Source organism: Felis catus, chromosome B4 (genome assembly GCF_018350175.1).
Source record: "Felis catus isolate Fca126 chromosome B4, F.catus_Fca126_mat1.0, whole genome shotgun sequence".
NCBI classification, from domain to species: Eukaryota; Metazoa; Chordata; class Mammalia; order Carnivora; family Felidae; genus Felis; species Felis catus.
This window is the reverse complement of record NC_058374.1, coordinates 128123536-128148327: the sequence shown is the minus strand read 5'-3', so window position 1 is coordinate 128148327 and position 24792 is coordinate 128123536. Positions and strand designations below refer to the sequence as shown.

The 24792-nt window shown below is 42.9% G+C and overlaps 1 protein-coding gene and 1 long non-coding RNA gene across 7 annotated transcripts in view; one reads left to right on the top strand and one right to left on the bottom strand.

Annotated features, from left to right (window-relative positions):
- LARGE1 (LARGE xylosyl- and glucuronyltransferase 1) overlaps positions 1 to 24792 on the top strand; it is a 544237-nt gene that overhangs the window by 366494 nt on the left and 152951 nt on the right. The gene's annotated exons all lie outside the window — the stretch shown is intronic.
- LOC109501773 overlaps positions 18642 to 24792 on the bottom strand; it is a 28136-nt gene continuing 21985 nt past the window's right edge. Inside the window, exon 3 of the long non-coding RNA XR_002744018.2 lies at positions 18642 to 18901. This is a non-coding gene — a long non-coding RNA (uncharacterized LOC109501773). The remainder of the gene's footprint in view (positions 18902 to 24792) is intronic.

The following is a 24792-nucleotide window of genomic DNA, read 5'->3' as shown; positions in this document are numbered from 1 at the left end:
CATGATCAGAGTTCATGGGTTCGAGCCCCGTGTCAGGCTCTGTGCTGACAGCTCGGAGCCTGGAACCTGCTTCAGATTCTGTGTCTCCCTCTCTCTCTGCCCCTCCCCTGCTCGTGCTCTGTGTCTCTCTGTCTCTCAAAAATAAATAAACATTAAAAAAAAATTTTAAAAAGAACAAACCCTCATTACTTTTCTTTACCACTTATTTACAAGATTTAAAAGTACATGGGATTCTTGGCTTTTTATGAAAATTAAATCAACTCTCAGAGGGAAAGATATGCCAGTCCTTTGGTATTCAGAAAATGCTTTAGGATATTCCTACAGCAGTAATAATTTTAACAATAGCAGCATCTTGAACATACATACTCAAGATTACTATTCTGAAGGAAGAAATATCCTAATCACAACCTGTTTTCTCCTAGGGAGTCATTCTAAGGAATTCTAGAAATTATTTTTATAGAACAATTCCACTTGAGTGACTTTCCCTTACTTGAGGTTTTAGGAAATACAGTTAGCGAAAAAGTTAAATCTGACTCCCCTGCACTGTGGGGCCAGGGACAAGTCACAATTCCATCGCTGATCCTCAGCTTTCTTATCTATAAAATGAGCACCTGTTAAGCCTTCCTTTGTGCAGTGTCAGTTAACTGAGATCAAGTATATAAAAGTTCTGTTTGTTTGTATGTTTGGAGAGAGAGGCAGGGTGCATCAGAGAGGGGGCAGAGAGAGAAAGGGAGAGAGAATCCCGAGCAGGCTCCGTGCTGTCAGCATGGCAGGGCTCTATCTCACGAACCAGGAGATCATGACCTGAGCGAAAATCAAGAGTCAGATACTTAACTGACTGAGCCACCGAGGCACCCCTAAAAGCTCTTCTAAAACAGTAAGTTGTTATCATTTTCATTGCCTGTACTAACTTCATTATTTAGCAAAGCCTTAGTAAAAAGTTGAAAGTAATAATACATTGCGTTGATTTTCATGCCTTGCTTTAGAAGAAGAGTTGCTCTCATTTATTCAATATGTATTGGACACTTTGTATGTTTTATCACATTGAAAAACTGATAAACATTAGCCCTAGCTTCTGGCAACAACCTTGTAAGAATCCTGTCTACAAATTATGAGGCTCTTTTTTGACATTGTGCTGAATAATTATGGTAGCTGGCACTTAGATAGCTCTTACTCTGGGCCAGACCATGATACAGGCATCATCATCATCATCATCATCATCATCATCATCATCATCATTATTGTAGTTTGCAGTGAGGAAACTGAGGCATAGAGTGGTTACTCCATTTGCCTAAGAAAATAGCACAACTAGGGTCTGAATTTGATTGTCTTGTTCCCGAATTTGAGATTCGGGTCCCTATGTATACTGCCTCTCCAGGTATGTCAGAATACTTCAGGAAGAGCCCTATTTTCATTGACAAGAGCAAAAAAGAAAAATAAATAAATAAATAAATAAATAAATAAATAAATAAATAAATAAAATACACACAAAGAAACAAAACTAAGTTGAATTTATTGTTTATTTCATTGCCAGGTAAGGGAACACACACCAATGAAAAAAAATTACCGAATAGGTGGCAGAGAGAAAAAGTCAGTTTTTAAATGCAAAAGAGGGAGGTAGGTTAGGAAAGAGCACTTGAAAACTGTGTTCTCAGTGGGACAGGATGAGTTCATTGGTTTGCACAGAGGTTTTGAGAGAAAGTAATACAGTTCATTGGCTAGGAAAGACTTTTTCTTTTTAGGTCCAGTTAGAGCCTGCCATGATCACGGTCTCTGAACAGCTTCAGCTGCTTATTAAGAGCAGTTGCACTGAAACACACACTTCCAGTTTTGGTCTCTCCTAGGCGGGTGCTGCTGGGGTTGGAAAATTTTTTTACACCATGTAACACATACTGCATGAGGTACAGCCAAGGCACTTGCGCCCATGGAGCTTAGATCTCTTGGTGGAGGAAAGCAGACTGCACAGAAGCAACTTGCGATGGTGATAAGGGCTATGAAGGACCCAAGAGCAACAATACAGAGATGGGTGGGTAGATGTAAGGCTGCTTCTGTAGGAACTCACAAAGGGTGGGTGAGGACTTTCAGCCAAGAGAAGACACCAACGCTTCCAAGAGCCAAGAGTGCTTTAAGCAGAGCAAACGGCAAATGCAAAAAAGACCAAGGAAGCAGGTATCACCGAAGTATAGCAAGTGGAGGAGGGGAGTCAGGAGGTAGGGTGTGGGGCTCATTCCTGGAGGGCTTTCTGATGAACTGGAGGCAGAGGACAGAGGAAATCAGCCGCTGTCTGACTTGGGGCTCAGATATAGCATTCCTGAGCGGAGTTTGTCTCTCCCTGTGAACCGTAAGGTGCAGTTATCTGCCTGACTGCAGCACAGTGGAAGACTAGACTTGAGGATGGTTTCCTGCGTTCTCGTGGACTTGCTGTGTGATCCTGGAGAAGCCGATTATCTCTCTTCCTTGTGATCTCGCAGAACCTGCAGGTATTTTCAAAGCAGCGGTGGCAGAAGGAAAAGAAGGAGAATCCGATCTCTGGTCTTAGCTGCAACAGTGACACCAACTAGCCTCCTGGCTTTAAGCAAGTTCTTCAATCTCTCTGAACCTCACATTTCTTATCTGCCGAAGAAGTGTAATGTTAGTTGAGCTACCCGCCCGCCAGGGGTTTGTGATTATCAATTGGAGAAGATGGTAGAAAAGCAGTTTGAAACGGTTTTAAAGAGACACGTTTGCAAGGTATTGATGTTATTGATCCGAACAATTAAAAATATAACACGGCAGCACAGATCCCAATATTGTGATGCCGTTGTCATGTACAGCATATTGAACATGCACTGTGTGTTAGGCACCAAACTGAACACATTCGCACACAGCTGACCCTTGAACAGCTAACTACAGGTTTCAACTGCCCGGGACCACTTACATGCAGATTTGTTTCAATAAACACAGGACAATGCTAGTATTTTCCTTTATGATGTTCTAAGTAACATCTTCTTTTCTCTAGCTTTGTCGTAATAGCATATACAAAACACGTGTTGATCGGTTGTTTATGCTCTCGGTAATGCTTCTGATCAACAGTAGGCTATTAGTAGTTAAGTTTGGGGGAAATCAAAAGTTGTATGTGGATTTTTGACCGTGTGGGGGCAGGGGGAGCAGCACCCCTAACCCTGCTGTTGTCCGGGGATCATTACGATACATTGATCTGTGTCGTGTTTTAGAAGGAGCTCGGTTGTTGTGGACATTCACACAAGTCATCAAATAGCATTTAACCTTAGGGAAGCATGTCTCAGTTTATCTTTACAGCAGCACTGAGGGGCCAAAATTACTAACCCCACTTTACAGGTGGGAGAAACAGAGACGCAGCAGTTAGGTTCAGCACTCAGAACCATGCAACCTGTAAGTGGAAAGGTTCCTCATCCACACCCAGGGCTGTTTGGTTCCAGAACGGATTGACCATGACTCCACCCTGCTTTCTCTCGACAGAGTTTCATACAACCATAGCCTTGCCAGTATCTGTCAATTACCCAGCATTCAAACTTGACTTCTGGGCTGAGGAGCTTAACAAAAGCAAATTTACCTTGGGCATTTACCTTGTACTTGTGTTAAACTGACAGTGGGCATTGCAATCTCCGAGCAGCATCTTTTAGATGAGAACCTTTGGCAAGGATTGAGCAACTATTCCCTTAGCACCAATAGAAGGTGCTAATGATGGCTACCCAATTAGAAGATGGAAGACCCCACTCAGCAAATGGGTTAGTAGAGCTTCTTAATTGTGTCAAGAGAAATGAGCTTACTGATATTTCTTCGCTTTGTACTATGCAAAGGTGGGCCAAGGAGCCAGGCTACCTGGGGCGATTTGCTAAAATGAAGGCTTTGGAATCCAGTTACATCGATGTGAATCCCAGCCCCAAGATGCCCTAGCTTGGATCACCTTGGACCAAGCAGTTCAGCTTTTCTGTCCTCAGTTGTTGTTGTTTTTTTAAAATTTTTTTTCAATGTTTATTTTTTAGAGACAGAGAGAGATAGAATGAGCAGGGGAGGGGCAGAGAGAGAGGGAGACACAGAATCTGAAGCAGGCTCCAGGCTCTGAGCTGTTAGCACAGAATCTGACACAGGGCTTGAACCCACAAACCATGAGATCATGACCTGAGCCAAAGTCAGATGCTTAACCAACTGAGCCATGCAGGTGCCCCCTTTCCGTCCTCAGTTTCTTCATCTGCAAAATGGATGTGATAGTACAGCCTATTTCATAGAGTAGTTGAAAGAGATTAATTGGGGGCCAGCCATGTAAAACCCTTTGACCAGTACCTGGACCAACACTCAGAGTCACCTATTGTCACTATTAGGGTCAGAGTCACCTGTTGTCACCATTAGGCTGAGTGATAATGTCAGCTGCACAGATGATGCAAGACTGTAAGAAAACACCATGCCCATGGCAGTATTCATTTGGACAGAGAGGATTTTTACCAGGAAAGTAGCCTAGATAGGTTATTTCTCAATTGGAGAGAGTACATGTGAGTTATTTGCCAGAGCACTATGGCTCTCCTCACTTATCCAGCCATTAAACATAATTTTGACTTTAATGGGGCACTCTGATATTTCCTATTTTGCCCTGAAAATGGAGTGTGAGGAGGCAGCATGGTAGAATATGTTGCCTTTCAAGACAGGGTGCACATGGCCCACCCATTGTTCTCCCCTCTCCCCTTGGGTGCCTGCTATGACTCCAGTCACTGTTCCAAGCCCCCAGGACAAGGACAGTATGTCCTTCCATATGGTAAGAAATTTAAAACATTATTTTTCAGTTAAAACACAAATACAAGATAAAATGCACAAACGATTACGATAAAAATTGAGACTTCAAAGAAATGGCTTGCTTACCGGCAGGCTAATCTGGGCTGTGTATTCATTCCCCAGGGTCCTAGGAATTACATTAGTGAAAAACTCTGCAGAGCTCTGAGAGCATCCAACCTGTGCCTTCAGACAGACCAGCTGTAAGTCCTTGCTCTGCTCCCTGCTTGCTGTGTTACCAGAGTATACAAGTTGGAGACTCAGTTTCTTCTGCTATAAAATCACGATGATATTGCTGTCTACTTCAGTAGATTTGGGGGAGAGTCAAAGGAGATAACATTTGTAAAGGTGGAGCACAATGTCTGGCAGCTGGTTTACACCCAGTGTTCTCTCCCACCCTCCTTTGGCTTCACTTGGCATATTCAGGAATCAAGGGTGGCCCGCTCTGTTCCCTGGGCCATGGAGCTTACAGCCCAAGAGCTCCGGTTTCTTTGCACTTCTCAGCTAGAGAGGCTCCATCTCGCAGCTCACCCCGCAGCTCAGAGTATTTTTGTGCCTTTTCCTCCATCTTCCTTGGTGATGCATTGGCTCATCTGTCACCTGCCAGTGGCTGACCGGTCCCATCAATCTTACTGTTACTTGCTCATCCGCCAGCCTTTTTTCTTCTCTGTCATCGCCCATTTGGTAATTCAGCACTTTTCTGGCACCTGCTCGGTGCAGAACATTAGCATCTTCTGCAAGTTTTCAGTTTTCAAATATTCCGTGAAACTCTTCTCATGTATTGAGCCCTGCAGCCCCGTCGGTGGGTCAGTCCCCACCTCGGCAGAAATTTTGCCTTACAACTTGCTGTGGAATGGTGGGTTTTTGGTTTTTTTTGTTTTTTTTTTTTCCTCCTAACCTCATCTGCATTTTGTAGTAATTCAGCCACATCTCAAATTTCTCTCCTGTGTCAATTCGACAATTTTGCTTAGTTTTAACTATGCAGGCAGTGTTGGCCAAAAAAGACTGAATTCATACTTTTCAAGCCTACCCAATGCTGGGCACAAAACTGGGGCTAGAAAACCCGCCATTGAGTTCCAGTTTAAATGAAGTGGCTCATTGTCTAGGCAAAGCCCCATGTGATTTCCCCTCCATAGACCAAGACCTGAGCTCAGGGGAAATGCAGCCAACCAACACTTTCATTAGAAGTAAGTTTGGAGAAGATTCTTTCCTCTTCAGAATTTTCTCTCACCTTGAAATGAGAGTCCAGCATCGTCTTTTAAATTATTGAGCCCTAGCTGCCTGGTGTAGCCCAATTGAGAATATGCATTCATCTTTCTAACTATTTTTATCAGAGGTTCTGTCTGACCCCCTCACAGGTACAGGTCAACTGACCTCAGTCTTCCTGTCCACAAACAGCTAATGTATAAAAACATGGTTCCTGCTCATGCCTACTTAATACTTCTTGAGGGGTGCTGTGTGACTCAGTTGGTTAAGCATCTGACTTTTGACCTTGGTTTGGGTCATGATCTCATGGTTTGTGAGTTCAAGCCCTGCCTCGGGCTCTTTGCTGTCAGTGGGGCCTGCTTGGGATTCTCTCTCTCTCCCTCTTCCCTCCCCTGCTTTCTCTCTCTCTCTCTCTCTCTCTCTTTCTCAAAATAAATAAATACACTTAAAACATTTTTTTTTAAATAGGGGTGCCTGGGTGGCTCAGTCACCAATTTGGGCCCAGGTCATGATCTCATGGTTCGTGGGTTCGAGCCCTGTATGGGGCTCTGCATTGGGCTCAGAGCCTGGAGTCTGCTTTGGATTCTGTGTCTCCCTCCCTCTCTGCCCCTACCCCCGCTCTCAAAAATAAATAAACATTAAAAACTTTTTCTGATTTTAGAATATAATTGTTAAGCTGTATCTCTATAACCACATGTAGTAGGTGGCCATCTGTTCAGGAAAGAGCATTTTCATGCCCTCGAACTTCCAGATACTGTGTTGCCAGCACTGTGGGATTAGGGTATGTACCTCCTCTCGACTGCATTGAAAGCAGATGCTATTCCCTTTTACAAAAGAATATTCCAAGACCCAGAGACAGAGCTGCCCCCCTGGTCCTACAGCTATTTCAATGGGGCACGAGGGTGCAGGGCTCAATTTTGTCTCGTTGAGCTGCTGAGATTTTTTACACGTTCTCCAGACAATATATAGGTAACATATGAGAGAAGAAACATGGGTTAGGAGGGAAGAGAGTCTGGGGAGTTGGTGCCAAGGGTTTGAAGAAGTGAACAGCAGAAAAGACCCAAGAGGTGGGGCCGCTGTGCAGCTCAGGGTGGGGGGCAAGGAGCCATGTCCATACTTACAGGCTTTGAAATGTCCATACTTACAGGCTTTGAAAACAAAGAGTATCTCCGCCATAACTGAGTATCGAGAGTGTTGGAGATGATGTGGAGGGTCAGTAACCACCTTGAAGTCACTGCAATGCCTTCACATACGAGCTGTCTCTTTAGTGAGCAGATAAGCTGTACAGGATTCCCAGGTGCCCACTTTCAGGTTTCTAGTCAGGTCGTGCTAGAGTTGTATCTTACCATCATCAGACACTAAAATCAGAAGCATTCCCATAATGTACTTACTAGATAACAGTGCATGTACTATAGTAGACAAACAACGGATTTAGATTAGGAATGATTATAATAGCAACAATTCCTATTTACAGAGGAATTTTCATGTTCTTGATGCGATTTCAAACACTTCTGCACACGTTATTTTATTTAAATGGCACATCAGTGCTTTATTGTGGGTGGGCAGGGTGGACAGATAACAGGTCTTTTTCAAGTTAGGACAAAATGATAGGGGTTCTGTTATCCTCTATAGTAGAGAAACAGGGCAAGCTTTGTAGCTGGTGTTCCGTGAAAGCTTCTAGAATAAATAAACGAAGATGGATAAGACACTGTCCCTGCCCTTCAGGAATTTGAACCCACTGGGACTAACATATACCTAAAGCCATAATGTAATATTGTATGATACTAGATGAATCAAGGTGTTTATAACATGCAGGGAGAAATCCATCAGGGGGAGAATCAGAAAAGCTCCAGAAAGTACCATTGCAGTCAGGGCTTGGAGAGGAAACAGAGGAGGAAGTGGCCACCTATGCAAGTGCATGTACAATAAAAGATGCATGTACAGTCTGTGCATGTCCAGCCGCAGTGACCTTCTGTGTAGACGGGAACACCACCTCTCCATCCCCATCTTTGCATTCCTATATCCTTTCACCTCCCTTATCCTCCGTACTTGCCATCAGCTGAGCCTCTACATTGTTGCCTTGCTTATGATCCCTCTCAGCCACTAGGCATAAGCTCCATCAGGTGTTGTCAGGGCATCTGTTTTGTTTGTTGCTGTAGCCACAACGCTTAGAACACCTCCCAGCACATGGCAAATACACAATAGAAATCTATTGAATGAATGAATGATAATTTCAAAGGATTTAAGAAAATAATATAATATCTAAATGTAAGGAAAGTACCCCCACCAGCCACCACCCATGTTTTGGTTTCTGTAGTACCTATCGCCATTTGGCATATCCTATATCTAAATACATTTACTTATCTCTTGTCTCATCCGACTACATTGTAACCTCCATGAAGGTAGGGATGGGATCTTGTTTTCTCCTGCCTTCACTGTTTGTATCTCTAGTACCTAGCATAATATTCAGCACCTAGGAGTGCTTAATAAATACTTTTTGAAGGAATGAATGGCTGAACAAGTCTGCGTCTGTGAGATTGAATGCAGCAGGAGTAGTTAGGGGTCTGGGGCAGAGGAGTAAGGGTGGGTTTGGCGAACTATAGTCAGGTTGTGCAGGGGATCCTATGCCAAGCCGAAGGCTTTTGATAAGTAATCTAGGGAAGAGTGCTTTGTGAAATTTTTGAAGCTGGGGGATCTGGTCACAGTTGCATTTTACAAGGGCCATTGGGTGTGGCCAGAGGGAGTTTGGGAGCACACTAGAGCTTGTATAATAGAGAGTAGGCTATATCTGGAGGGAAGACTCCTTACATCCGAGAGTATTGCAAAGCATTTCCGCAAGTCATAATGATTGAGCATATGATTTATTTTTGAGGTATGGCTCCTTAGTGCTAGGTTATCAGAATTAATATTGTCAGGGCAAATGGTAGGGGAGCGATTTGGCTTGTTGGAGTGGATTCTGTATGACTTTTTAATAAATGTCTTTATTTGATCTGTGCTAATTAGAAAAGATCTGAAAATGTAATACCTTTGAATGGTGCTGAACTGTTAGTAACCACAACTACTAAAGGTGACCTACAAAGCCATCCAGATGCCCCCAAGGCACTTTGTTAGGACAGACCACAAAGGGGAACAGCCTCACCCTATTAGCCCTGACAAATTACTGAAAATCTGCTGAAATTTCACAAGCGTCTGTGGAGTTGACCCTCACACCCTGGTGTTGATTTTTCTCATTTCTCCTTCCATAACTTATTTTATATTTCCCAGTTCCGATAGAATTTTCTAGAATGATGGAAATATTTTATGTTTGCACTGTTGATTAAGGTAGTCACTAGCCACACTGGTCATTAAGCACTTGAGATGCAGCTAGTGTAACCTAGGAGCTAAATTTTAATCGAACCTAGTTTTGATTAGATTTAAGTAGCTACAGGTGGCTGGTGGCTGCTGTATTAGGTAGGTACATAGCTAGCACAACTCTAGATATCTGGACCAACCTCGTTTGACATTTCCCCAATTCCTGTTCATCATTGAAGTATTTAATCCCAACCTAGTTGCTCCAGAAACACTCTTTCTAGGAAACCAAAATCCCGCACCAGTACCTTGATCTGAGGCTGATGTGAAGTGGAACAGATTCTATTTGTAAAAGTACTTCTTCACACACTGCCTGACTCATAGTAAATGCTCAGTAAAGGTAGCATTTATTTAACACTGGCAGTAACCCTAAGGGGAGCTATCATGATCTCCATTTGTAGATAGGGAAACTGAAACACAGAATTTTAAATCAAGTGCCCATGATGGTTTTGCAGCCAGTGAGTAGCAGAAGAGAGATTCTGAATGCACTTTCCTAAGCACTGGGCCAGAAAGCAGACTTACTTTCTAGACTTCAGTGAGTTTTTCCTCTTTACTCTGCGAAACAAAATCACCTCTTAACAGTGGCAACAACGCAGCATCCTTAGCAACGTGTTCTCAAAACTCCCTTATTCGAGAGGTAGACTGACCCTGTGAGATGGACAGGCATGTTCTCTGATTTCCCAGCTTGGCAGCAGGAGAGAAAGACCTTTAAAACCAAAGTGCTCCCCAAAGGTACTGGACAGAGTAACTCATGAGCCAGAAAAGCATTCAGAGGGATGTGTGCTGGGTAAAAGGACTTGGAAGAGAAAAGGAGAAAGACCTTAGGCTGCTGCAGAGAACCCTGTCAGACTGATGTAAATCGAAGCAAGAGGAATTGGTGGCCTGCACCAGGGAGTGGGGCCAGGAAATTCAGCATCTTGTGATGACGACAGGAGGCAGCCTTCTAACCCCTGGTGCAAGTGAGTTACATCTTTCTCTCCAGTTCCAATGAGATTCTTTACCCCCATTGCCTTGCTGACAGGAGATTTTCAATAGTCATCTGTTGGATGGATGAACAGGTGAATGAATAAATAATTTGATGAGCATAAGTTTACGGTTGCCCTAAAGGACTTCTAAAAAAAAAAAAGTGTTTGCTTCTGCGAACTTCTATAGCAATCTGCAAGGACTGGAGAATCACCTGGGGCTGTAGTCACTCATTGGGAGAGAATGTAAGAAGGGAATATTTGTGTCTGCAATTCAGATCCAGCCTTTTGATAAAAGTCACAGAATCACAATAAGAGCACAGTTATATAACTCAGTAAACAGATTCGATAGGAATCTAGATATATCCTCCTAAATTTGTTACAAAAGTTTTGGCAGCCGCTTCCTGAGGATCCTGGAACCCTCAAGCCAAGTCTGGGGAGTGGGAGCCTGTGAAACCACCTAGTTTCATCCCGTCCATCAGGGAAGTGGGGGAGGAGGTGCCAGGAGTAAGGACATAGAGCTGAATTGGCATGGTTTGTGTAATCCCCATGGGATTGCTGGAGGGTGACAGTTGCCTGAAGAGTATTTAAATGCAATTTGGGTGAGTTATGTGAAAATTAGCTCCCCTGCCTCTTGGTGCTCTTTTTCTCCCCTTCTCTGAAGTTACATTTAATCTCATCGATGGAGTTTCTCAGTCTTTCTCTGGCTGGCTCTCCCTATCGCTTCTGTTTAATCCTGCTGTCTTTGTCATGGCATTTTGGGAGCGCACTGAGCTTGATTTTGATGCTCTGTTTGAGATTCTTGGAGCTGATTAGCCAATAGATAAAGTTAATGAGATCGTCTAGATGACAGCACTTAGTAAACTGTCAAATGCTGTGCCAGTGGAAGGGGGTGGCACGGGGTGGATGGTAGGGAGAGTAGTCAGACATCCACCCTGCTTTTTGTGGCTGTGGGTTATTTTCTCCATACAGTCCGTATGATAACAAGGAACAGATAGATGCAAGAGCCGTGGGCTTCGGGTCCCTCCAGCCCTCTCATTTACATAAGTGAGGAAGCTGAGACTCAGTGTGGACAAGCCATATGCTCCAGCTCAACCAGAAAATAAGTGTAGAGTCAGCCCTGGCGGCCAGGGCTCCCATGCTCTTTCCTGGCCTCCCTGCCCCTTTCTCTCCACCAGCACAAGTGGCAGACCTGCAGAGACCGTCCCCTGGAGTGATGGTCTTTGTTACTAACAGTTCTTCACTGGGTGGAGAAGAGTGCTGGCTGTTTTGAGGTAATTACGGCTCGGCTCGTTCCTTCAGCACTGCCTTGTCCTTGGGTGTTAGTGACAGAGCAGCAAACAAAACAGGCAAAGTCCCTGTCCTGGTGGAGCTGGTATTCTCCCCCAGGACAGCACATAAATACATAGTGTTTTAGGTGGTGGAGCATGCATGGGGTGGGGGTGGGGGTGGGGGGGGGCGGTGGGGAGTAGAGGAGTTGCTATGGTAACTGGGAAGTACAGTCTGAGAGGCCTCACTGATTGATAGCATGGTGTTTGAGCTGATGATTGAGTTTGGGTGGTGGTCTAAGAAAAAACAGCGTCTAAGCTCCAGAAAGTCCTTGACTACCCTCTAAAACATTCACAGTGCGAATCTCTAACTTATGGGATTACAGTTCTTTTTTTTTTTTTTTTTAATTTTTATTTTATACAGAGAGAGTGCAAGCAGGGTAAGGGACAGAAGGAAAGAGAAAGAATCCCAAGTTGGCTCCACACCCAGCGCACAGGGCTCAATCCCATGACCCTGGGATTTAAGCCAAAATCAAGTTTCAGATGCTCAACCAACTGAGTGAGCCACCCAGGTGCCCCTACAGTTCTTTCTATTCGCTATATTTTTATTCCTAGCATTTCGCACGAGAAATATATATTACTTTTATAATAATAAAAGATTCATCGGTTACTGTGAGTGAGGGGGGTTTCACTGTAGTGAAGTGATAGATTAACAAGCCACAATGAGTGTGGAGGAAAGAGAAGTTGAACGAGAATAACCAGATGGGGCGTGGCTCAGCATCCTGTTGGCAAATTTAAGTAAAAATGTGGCAGCAGGAGAGTAAAAGCAACCATTATGCTTGATTTTTTTTTTTTTAATGTTTATGTATTTTTGAGAGAGACAGAATGCCAGTGGGCTAGGGACAGAGAGAGAGGGAGACACAGAATCCGAAGCAGGCTCCAGGCTCCGAGCTGTCAGCACAGAGCCCGACTGTGCTCGAACCCATGAGCCATGAAATCATGACGTGAACTTAAAGTTGGACACTCAAGCGACTGAGCCCACCCAGGTGCCCCCATTATGCTTGATTCTTAAAGTCAGCTAAAGAGTGAGCCCTGGACCCCTCCTGCACTTGTGTCCTCCAGTACAAGCCCCCCAGAGCCTTCCTGCATGCCCTTCCCAGCTCACTTCAAGATGGCGGGATCCTTGGGCCCTTTAATATTGCTGGTACCTACAGATGCAGAAACTCTGAGAAGATGGGAAAAGAGGAATTTATCATCCCTTAACATTTTTTCTAGAAACATTATTTCTTTTCCAAGTATGATTCGCAGTAAGATTTATTGAGTATTCCGGTTCCTGCATTTAAATAGTGATGACATTGGTTGTAGGGGGAAAAAAAGTCTCTTAAATAGTCATTAAGTGGAAACTCCTCAAGGTTAGAGACCGCGGCTCATTTTTCTTTGTATCCCCCGTAGCACCTAGCTCCATAAATATTTATTGATTTTATTAGAAAAGATTGTTTGATAAAGTGAGAAGAACAATGGAAATACAGCTAATTTTTTTTTAACATAGGGATATCAGAATCTCCCCCACGCTGTCCATTATCTTGTTGTTTCCTGTATTTGGTGAGGAGCACCTTTGAAATGTCCCACATTTACAGCCCAGTGATAAATGCATTTGTAGGAAGGAGATGGTGGTCATCATCCCAGATCATGGCTTTCCACTGTTTGTACCCACAGTCTCCTCAAACATGCTCACAGATTACCAGAAAAATCTAACCTTGCAGCCATCTTGGTTGTAGATCTCACTGTGCCAGACCACCATCGTGATGCCTGCACCCACCGCCAGGCCTGGCCCAGACACAGACTGGCACTCTCTCATCCTGTGTCACCCTCCCCAGATCTCCAACCCATTGCTGTGTCATTCCTGCTTCTGAAGAGAATTTTAAAAGCCAGTGGCCCACTATCCTGCCTCCATCAGTTTAACTGAGTGAAGATAATTTAATTGTTTTTTAACGAGACAGGAGCTTTAGTGGCCCGCGGTTATAATTAAGAGTGTCAGCGGTCTTTAGAAATATCCACTGTCCTGGTGCGGTTCTCTCCCTCAGCCGCCTGTGGCTACTGCCCCACCCACTCTCACCTGTTCCCATCTGTCTTTAAGCTTCTGTATCTTGATTTCTAGCCTGCCTCTTCACTGCCTTACCCTCCTTCTGTCTACCCTTTCCTCCCCTGTCCGTAAACTACCTTGTGCTCAGTCCTCTGGGCATGAGAACTCAGTGGCCAGTTTTGCATGCCTTCCCATCCCCTAAATCAATGTATCCCCAAGCTTTGCTGGACTGCTGGCTGTGCATGAAAGCATTCTCATTAATAAAATGGAATCTTGGATCTCCAGGGTGGCTGTGGAAGTACAAATGCCTTTTCTAAGAAAGGGTAGAGGGCCTCTGAATTTGAGCTTCCGTTAGAGTCTTTCTCCCCGCTCTCACTGCTGCCATATTGGTGGCCCTTGGGACGATACCACTTAACCCTTAATGCCCTGGCCCAAGTGTGAGCCAAACCCAATGCACACCAGACAGGTCTTTCAAAAAGATTCAAAATTTGCAATTAGAAAGTAGTGCGGAAATGTAATTCATAAATGGAACCACAAGAGACATGACAGTAAAAGATCAACGGTGGAGTTTCTGGTTCTGTAGTGGTTGGTTTGCTCCAAGACCTTGTAAGGCCCGTCCTATCTCAGGTGGGATCTCTGCTTTGCTGGTTTCCCAGCACCCTGTGGAGAGGGCACCATACCTGTCCCCACCAACTGGGAGCTGCACCAATGCTCAGACTCTTGGCATCATCATTTTGAGGAGCAACAAAGCCAGCTTTCCATTAAGAGAGACAAGGGTCTTTTTACTCTGATTTCTCTGCTCATGGAGGAACTTTTCTCTAGGGGAAGTAACTCATTGATTAACATCTCCCTACAAGCGAGACCCTCCTTTAACATGCAGAAAGTGGCCTTACTGACCCAGAAACTCAGAGTCCCTTGAGGAACTCCAAATTCTCAACTCTGTTGGTGATGTCCACGTCCCTCAAAATTGTATTGTTCTAAATGAGGCTGCTGCTGCCTGACTTTGCTAAGATAACTGGTAAGGTTTCTGTAGGGACCAATTTCTACATTAACTGCCAGCATCTCCTTGGGTTGGTGATTGCTCTAAGGGATGAAGTTTACCACCTTGAAGAAAATTCCTTTGATCATCCCATAGATAAATTACTGATAAACTTGGAGTGAACGGTGGTGGTTTTCTCTCCTGTCATTTTACCAATAACTATTTGATAAGTAAGGAGACAAGAGAAACTACAAGTAAAAATTGGGAGGGTGGATGAAGAGACAAGACAAAACACTTAAAAAAAAATACGTCGAGGGGCGCCTGGGTGGCTCAGTCGGTTAAGCATCCGACTTCAGCTCAGGTCGTGATTTCGCGATCCGTGAGTTCGAGCCCCGTGTCAGGCTCTGCGCTGACAGCTCAGAACCTGGAGCCTGCTTCTGATTCTGTGTCTCCCTCTCTCTCTGACCCTCCCCCCATGCATGCTCTGTCTCTCTGTCTCAAAAATAAATAAACATTTAAAAACAAAAACGTCGAAAGAAACTACTCTAGGGAAGATGTACATCATAGATGAAAAATAATGCATCAGTATTTCAGTATGTAAAATGTTGCTATAAATCAATAAGAAAAAAATAACGGGCAAAGAACATGGATATCCTTTGCTTCAGGAAATCCAGAGGCCAATTAACATAGGAAAAAATTCTACTTTGTGACTAATCAAAAAATGAAAAATAAAACAGGAATTAAACACTACCATATATACATGTGTATATATACACGTATATATACATGTATATAAATACACGTATATACACATACACACACACACACACACACACACACACACTCACACACACCAGTGATGGTAAAGATAAAAATGTAAGGACTTCTTTTCTTGCTAGAAGTAGTATAAATGGCCATAGCATTTTTGCAGGACAAGTTGACAAAATGTATCTAATTTTAAAAATATGCATGTATGTGACATGGCCATTTTATTTCTAAGAAATTATGGGAGATGAGAAATTATGGGAGATATTTATCATTAGTTGTGATAAAATGTTGAAAACAAATCCAGCATCCAAAATCAAGAACTTGTTAAATTGCAGTGTGTCCATAGAGCAGAATGCTAATGGAACTAGTAAATAAAAGGTAGAATATTGACATGAGTAAATGCTGATGACATATTTATAGATCAGCTGTAAAAGTAGGTTACATAGTGCCTCTACCACTACCCTTTTTTTGTCAGAATATGTATCTGTATCTCAATATGGAATAAAAGTCTAAGATTACATCTTAAAATTACCTCTAGGTGATAAGAATGCAGGTAATTTTATTTCCTTGTTTGTGCTTTATTCTGATTTGCACATTTCATGCAAGAACACTTTTTTTGGGGTGTCGTCATCAGACCATCAGAAATCAAGAATGATAAACCTATAAGTTACGGGAAACGTGAGGTTTTGATTTACTGAGATTTCATTTACATGTAGTCTTCAGAGAATGTGTCTGTTGTTTAAAGCAAGGCCCAGCTCTCCAAACCAGGAATAATAGGCTTCTTTCTGGAAAATACTCCCAGGGAGAACAGGAAGCACTACAGAATCTCCTGTGGGGCACTGTGGGGCTTGTCTCTCCTCCCTGGGCAGAGAACCAGAAAAATGAGCAGGAGATTTATACCCACTTGACTTCTTGTTCTTATCCTTTTTGATTAAAAAATACATCAAGACATGAGACGGATGGAAAAACCCATAAAAATAGTTTTACTGCATCATAAAAGGCTTACATTTTTGACATTAGGATCATGAAGGGATTAATTGAGACTGTCATTCTCTGCTTTCCTCCCCGAGCGCACTCCAGCTGGGGTGGCGCAGCCCTGCTCTGCGATGTGTGAAGCCACAGAAGGTGCTTGTTCCTTTTCCTCCTGCTGCTGTCAACCCACTGCGTTGAGTTGAGGCGTGGTTCTAGGTCTTTGTGGCTCCTGGAGGGCAGGGCCACGTCTTGTAGTCCCTCAGCTTTGTACATTGCCTGACCCCTAGGAGACCTTCATGTTTGCTACTGTCTCTCAGCTTTCATTTTGACTTGCATGAATGTTAAACTGTCCTAATAATTTTGAGGAATCAGCAGATCAGGAAATAATATGAGAGCAGTTTGATTTGTCAGTGAGTAGTAATTGTTTACAGCTAATTTTCCAAATGGATAGCTCAGCTTAGTTTATTCAATTATTCATCTGTTCATTCAACACATATTTATTTAGTCTCTGTTAGTGCCAGGCACTGTTTTAGTCCCATTGGATACAACAGTGACTAACAGGGGACAAAAAGACACTTTTTATGAAGCTCATATTTCAGTAGAATTGAGATCAGTTCCTTCCTTCCTTCCTTCCTTCCTTCCTTCCTTCCTTCCTTCCTTCCTTCCTTCCTTCCTTCCTTCCTTCCCCCTCTTCCCCATCCTTCCTTGTTCTAACCATCTGCCCATCTATCTATCCATCACTTATCGAGTGCTCATCTGATGCCTGGTATTGTGGTAGGCATTGGGAGATACTGATAAACAAGGCCCTGCTCCTGTTCTGAAAAGGTGGAAGGTCTAGTGAGGAAATGAGACAAGATCAGGGACTGTCAGGTAAGTGTTATGCTGGGCATAACCCCAGCACGCCCAGTGGAGGCACATGGGAGCACCACCCACACAAACACATCAGCTACAGATCACCTCTTTCCTGGCTGCAGGAATGCCTGTCCTTATCTAGTTCCTGCTTCTGCAACTCACCTGCTCTGGATGGAAAGTTGGCCTCAGGAATCATGCAGAAAGAACTCAAGAGGTGTCACCTTGCCACCAGGGAACACAAATGGTAGGGTTCCTTGAAAAATAACTACTTTACTGGTAAAATTCTTGATACCAGCTATGTATTGAAGCACCCACTCTGGGAGCCTCGAAGACTGGGGATGTAAACCCCAAGCAGCATCCCATGGGAAGGAGAGCCTTCAGTACTTAACCACCTGTAAGTGCCAGCTCAGTGATGTGGACCGTGTCTGTGTTACAGGAATTCCATAAAATGAGAGGGGGAAGAAACAGGCTTTTATTGAACACCTATTAGATTCCTTCTAGGCATTTTGCCAGATACTTCCTTATGCTATCTCATTTAATTTTCAAAGAAATCCTGTGACAGTTTATTAAGCTTTCACAGCTGAAGAAATTGTGGTTCAGAGAGGTTAATTGACTTGGCCAAGGTCACAGGTATCGAACTGCATAACTGAGTCCCAAACACAGCTGTCTGCCCTCTTCATCCCTCTGCAATTAGGGAAACAGCATGGAGGAGGGTTTACCCTTTGGTGCTTTATTTGAAGTTCCCTTCTGGCAATGATTTCATCCTACTTGGTAATGCAGCACTGTTTCCCAGACTATTTTGGAGAACAAAGATGTTAATAGGTGTTTAACCAGAAAAAGCTTCCATGGTTAAATACATTGGGGGAAATGCTGGGTTAAACAGGTTTAAGTAGGGAGCTTCTTTATCTCTTCAGGTTACATACATGTCCTGTGAGGCTTGGAGAGGACATTGTGGCAGGCATACATGAACACACAGTGCATCATGGCACTTGTGTCCCGTGAAAGCCAAATTCAGAAATACCATTCCTTTAACCAGCATCTGATGAGCTATTCTGAGAATGGTACCCGTGGTCTGCAAGCCTGCCTTTCTCTGGACTGTGTCCTATTCCTCCCTCCCTCCCCAGTGCCCACTGAACTTGTCATCACTACAGCCTAATCCATATCTGAGAGGGTGTGTGAAATGGGCCTTGACCTTGACTGAAGAACTGAGAAGAAGGCTTCCAGGAAGAAGGTCCTACGGCCCATGACTCACATGTTCAAGCAGAGAGGCTGCATGTTGGGGAAATGTAGAAAGAATCTGGGTAAGGCAGGGTGAGGATTTTAGATTCTTTGGCAATCAGATATTCTTTCTCTGGGCATTTGGGCTATTTTTATTGCAATGAAATGGACTGTGCAAGATCTGAAAAGACAGATGGTAGTCATAGGCTTTAATTCTCCATTTATTAGCAATTCGTTGCAATTCTTAGTGTTACCTAGGTCATAGTCATACTGCTTTTAGCCCTTTGCTTGAAGTGGGATTATTCAGTTGAGCCCTGGGACTGGAAGGACTCACATTTAGGGGGAAGGGTGTGGTCTGCATCCTTGGCTGGGGGGGGGGGTGGTTTATGCTTACCTGTGGACAAGCTTCTGGGGGTATCTTCTGAATCCTTTTATAGATTCCCTTGGACGTGAAATTAAGTTCCTGTGAGCACAAAACAGCATTCTTGTACCTTATTCAGTACCTTTTACTGAGACCATTTTTTTCCTACTCTTTTGTTGAACCCAAAAGAGCAAGACTGCATGGTTTCTAAACAAAGCAGGATTTTTGTCAGAAAATCTTCAGACAGCATAATTATCAAATAGAAACTTTCAACAAAGAGCCCTTCAGAGATTGCAGAATTCCCCTTTCCTTGCAGCTGACAGGCAAATGCTTTCTTGGAAGGGACCCATTGGCCTCGCCTTACTCTTGCTGAAGTGTCATAATTATACTCTGTTGATCCCCTCCTGACTTGTGTAAGAAGGAAGAATCTACACACACAAGTGTCAAGATCTCTCAAACCCCAGGTGGGGCTCTTCTAAGAATATTTCTTACAGAATCCCCTTGGCACCCATGGCACTTTGAAAACGAAGTCACAGTGCAGCTCTTAGCCCTTCTTTTTCATCTCTCTGAAAACTTTTTCCAGGAAAGTTATTTCTACATGACCTGAGAAAAGAAAACGTGTGGCAGGCTCATAAGGCAGCCCCCCCAAAAAATGGTTTCTTCACGTCTTGGGCGGTCCTGAGCCCCCTGCTGCCTTTTGTTTCTGGTAAACTAAGCTGAAGAATAGCAGGTATGGTAGGCTGCTCGGCCACCGGCCACCATAGCAAAATACCATAAATGGGGTGGGGTGGGTTGAGCATTTATTTTCTCCCAGTTCTGGAGGCAAAGTAGTCCAACATCAAAGTGCCAGCAAGGTAAGTTTCATCCTGAGATCTCTTCTCTTGGCTGGGAGGCTATAGCCGGCTGGCTGTGCGCTCACGTGACCTGCTCTTTACGTGCACATGGGGGGATGGGTGTACACAAACTGTCTGCTGTCTCTTCTAAGGCTATGATAATGGGTTAATTCTTTCAGACTGGGTCCCGTCCTCATCACCTCATCTAACTCTAATTACCTCCCAAAGGCCCACCTCCAAATACCATCACGTTAGAGGGTAGGACTTCAGCATAAGGATTTGGGGAGGATGCAAACATTCAGTCCATAACAGCAGGTAGCATATCACAGTACATTTCCAGGTAATGTCACTAAAGCTTGCTGTCAGCATTGATGAAGAAAATCCTGTGTTACAACATTTTGACACCACTGTTTGGGTCTCTAATTCTGCCCTCTTTGTTCATGACCTTACCATTATTTGGGGCCTGCCTAAATAGTGCCTAATTATTTCCTAGGGATGGAGGTGTGGAACAGAATCGGAGTGAAAAGTGACCTTATTTAAATGACAACACATTGTAATTGCACCTGTCCAAACTATGGGCTCTAGATGGTTTAGGGACAGGAGAGATGTGTTTTAAAAGAATGGCTAATTTACATCTGTATGAGAAAGGATAAAAATCATATGATTCTTTCCATAGATTCAGAAAAGGTATTTGACAAACATTCATGATAAAAATCCTCAACAAAGTAGGTTTAGAGGGAACATACCTCAACATAATTAAGGCCGTATATGAAAACCCCACAGCAAACATCATACTCAGTGGTGAAAAGTTGAGAGCTTTTCCCCTAAGGTCAGGAAGAAGACTGTATTCAACATAGTACTGGAAGTCCTAGCTTCCAGTCAGACAAGAAAAAGGAATTAAAGGACATCTAGATCTGTAAGGAAGAAGTGAAACTTTCACTGTCTGTTGATGACATGATATTATATATATAAAACCCTAAAGAGTCTAACAAAAAACTATTAGAACTGATAAATGAATTTAGTACGGTCACAGGATACAAAATCAATGTACAGAAATCCATTGCATTTCTATACACAAGGAAACAACAGAAAGAAATTAAACACTTCCATTTGCACTAAAAATAGTAAAATATCTAGGAATAAACTGAGGAGGTGAAAGAACTGTACTCTAAAAACTGTAAAACCTTGATGAAAGAACTTGAAGATGATGCAAAAAAATGGAAAGACATTCCAGGCTCATGGATTAGAAGAGCAAAATTGTTAAAAATGTGATACTACCCAAAACAATCTATACACTGAATGCAATCCCTATCAAAATACCAACAGCATTTTTCTCTGGAGCTGGAACAAACAATCCTGAAATTTGTATGAAACCACAGAAGACCCTGAATAGCCAAAACAATCTTGAAAAAGCTGAAGGCATCACAATTCCAGATTTCAAGTTTCACTGAAAAGCTGTAGTAATCAAAACAGTATGGCTCTGGCATACAAATAGACACATAGACCTATGGAACAGGATAGAAGATCCAGAAACAAGCTCAAAATTATGTGGTCAATTAATCTTCTACAAAAGAGGCAAGAATATGCAATGAGAAAACGTCTCTCTAACAATTGGTGTTGAAAAACTGGACATTTTGTTAACATCATACAGAAAATAAACTCAAAATGGATTAAGGATCTGAATGTGAGACCTGAAACCATAAAAATTGTAGAAGAGAGAACAGGCAGTAATTTGTCTGACATCAGCCATAACAACATTTTTCTAGATATGTCTCCTGAGGCAAGGGAAATAAAAGCAAATATTAACTATTGGGACTACATCAAGATACAAACTTCTGCACAGCAAAGGAAACAATCAGCAAAACTAAAAGACATCCTTCTGAATTGGAGAAGAGATTTGCAAATGACATACCCGATAAAGGGCTAATATCCAAAGTATATAAAGAACTTCCGCAATTCAACACTCAAAAAACATCTGATAGGCAGAGGACATGAACAAACATTTCTTCAAAGAAGACATACGGAAGACAACGGACACATGAAAAGATGCTCAACATCACTCATCATCAGGGAAATGCAAATTAAAACTACAATGAGGTATCCCCTCACACCTGTCAGAATGGCTAAAATCAACAACACAAGAAACAACAAGGGTCAGCAAGGATGTGGAGAAAAAAGAACCCTCTTGCACTATGGGTGGCAAGGCAGATTGGTGCAGCCACTGTGGAAAAAAATGGAGGTTCCTCAAAATATTAAAAATAGAACTACCTGTGACCCAATAATGCCACTGCTGAGTATCCAAAGAATATGAAAACACTAATTCTAAAGGATCTGTTCACCCCTGTGTTAACTGCAGCATTATTTACCATAGCCAAATTATGAGAGTAGCCCAAGTGTTCATGGATGGATGAATAGATAAAGAAGACATATACACATACACACAACTGGGCATTATTCAGTCATAAAAAGGAATGTAATTCTGCCATTTGCAATGACACAAATGGAGCTGGAGTGTGATGCTAAGCGAAAGAAGTCAATCTGAGAAAGAAGTACCATATGGTTTCACTCATATGTGGAATTTAAGAAACAAAACAAAGGAAAAAAGAAAGTAACGAACCAAGAAACAGACTCTTAACTAAAGAGAATAAACTGATGGTTACCAGAGGGAAAGTGGGTGGGGGGATGGGCGAAATAGGTGACAGGGATTAAAGAGTGCCTTTGCCATGGTGAGCAGTGGGTGATATATGGAATTGTTGACTCACTATATCATACCTCTGAAACTAATATAACACTGAATGTTAACTGTACTGGAATCAAAATTAAAAATTTAATAAAAATAGCTAATTGTTCAGCATGTTAATTGTATCTAAATCAAGCTGTAAAAAAAAATAATAATAGTAACAGCTGATACTGTGTATCCAAAATGGACCAGGAACAGGACTAAACATTTTCTCTGCATTCTCTCTCTCAATTTGTGTTTGTAAACACTCTCTATAATGTAAACTCTGTTGTTACCATCTTTAGCTAACAAGGAGGAGGCTGACTGAAGATATGCCAGTTGGCCTTGACCGACAAAGTTATATAAGTAGGAAGAGCTGGAACAGGGATTTGAGCCCTGGTAGTCCAGCTCCAGAAATCACCTCCTATACTGGATTAGACAGTCTTTCAGAAAAAGAAAAAAGAAAAAAGCCCAAAAACTTCTGAATGCAGTTTTAAACTCTAAAGCTTTGTTTCAGTGAATAGACTCTCCCATTCCCTATTCCCATACTCAGGTCTTCTGCCCCCTGGTCCTACCCCTTGTGGTTCCGGAAGATGGTGATGGGTAGAGAAGCGCAGCCTGACAGAAGGCCAGAGGTCTCAGTAAATCCAGTAGTCCTTTCAGAAACCCATGTTCATGGCGTTTCGCTTCTATCTGTCTGTCTGCTTTTCTTTTTTTTTTTTAATATGAAATTTATTGTCAAATTGGTTAGAGAGGGAGGGAGCCAAAACGTAAGAGACTCTTAAAAACTGTCTGCTTTTCCTACCAGTCTTCCCTTGAACTAAATTGCTTCAGGATTACAGATGAGCAGCGGTTTGGGGTTCGGGAGGTTTAGCATCGTGCTGACAGCTGAGTTTTCTCTGGGGACACCAGCTAACCCACAGCATCCTGCTCTTTGTCTGCATTGCTTATTTTCCCTGGAAGCTTTTTGGTTCACTTCCTCTTGTGACCACCTCTTAATCTTAACAGAGAACTGTTTTCCAGTTACTGCTTATTATCTCACAGCAGATGTTCAAGGTGAGGCTCAGGATCACTTATCAAAAATATAGAAGCCGTTTGGGTCTCAAAGGCATAGAGGAAGGGTTCAAGCTCATGTGTATGCAAGCAGAAGGCAGGTGTAACACGAATACGCAAAACTTTCCAAGTATAAGTCGGTAGGTTTTATGTCTCTGGGATTGTAAGTAGGCGAGTCACCTGCCACGTTATGTTGCCTTTTATTTATTTATTTTTTAATGTTTATTTTTGAGAGAGAGGAGAGCAGAGAGAGAGAGAGGGAGACAGAAGATCCAAAGAAGGCTCCACACTGACAGCAGAGAGCCCAATGTAGGGCTCAAACTCATGAACCCTGAGATCATGACCTGAACCGAAGTCAGACGCTTAACCGACTGAGCCACCCACGTGCCCCTATGTTGCCTTTTAACAGGCAACTTAAACACAGTGGCCAACAATACATGTCTGGGACTCTTTGGATACAAGTGATTATTCAGATGTAATGGTGTTGAAGTTCCCTTGAAAAAAATCTGTGATCCTGTGATGTTACAATTCCTTTGTAAAATCCAGGCCAGCTTTCTTTGCCCTCCAAAGAAGTGTTGGGGAGCTACTTGGCAGAAAACTATAACAATATGAGATGTCTTCAAACTGTGGGGTGGCGGGAAGGTGAGCCTGTATTTCAGCCACATGTTTCTAGAAAGAAGCAAGCATGTATATGGAGGGGAATTAATTTTTGTAACTCTAAGGGAATGGTCTTTCTTTTTTCCTTCTCCCATTCATTCAGCAATATTTTTTGAGAACTTTCCATGTGCCAGGCACTCTGTGTATATGGGGGGGGGGGGCATAAAGAAGGAAAGAAGGCATGATTTTGAGAGTACAATGCTTATGTGTTCCTGTTCAATGAGGTGTCCAACCCATCCCGGTTTACCTGGGTCTTTTCTCATTTAGCATTAAGAGTTCTACATTCAGGAACCCCCTCAAGGACAATTCGTCACCCTGATGCTCAGAAATGCCTACCCTGGAAGACAGGAAGACATGATGTGCTAGCTTCAACAGGTAGAATTCCTGTGCCGGTGACAGCCACAAATGCAGAGAGATACAGATGTGTTGTGGTGGTGACTCCGATACTCCAAGTGACGCTGCTGTCAATAGCATTATTTCACAAAATGATGAACTCTGGGTAAAATTACAAACAAAACCGAATCTTCCCTCTGTTTACTCAGTAGTTGCATTGCTGGAAAATTCAGCATGTATCCATGTCTGCAGAAAAATGTGGAGTTTAACTGTAAAATGTAACTCTGATTTCATACACAGATGATTATTGACATCTTTTCCCCTTAAATGAATATCTAGTGAGGTATTTGAAAGTCAAGAGAGGCAAGAGACAATTCTTTGTGGTGTGGAGTTGTCCT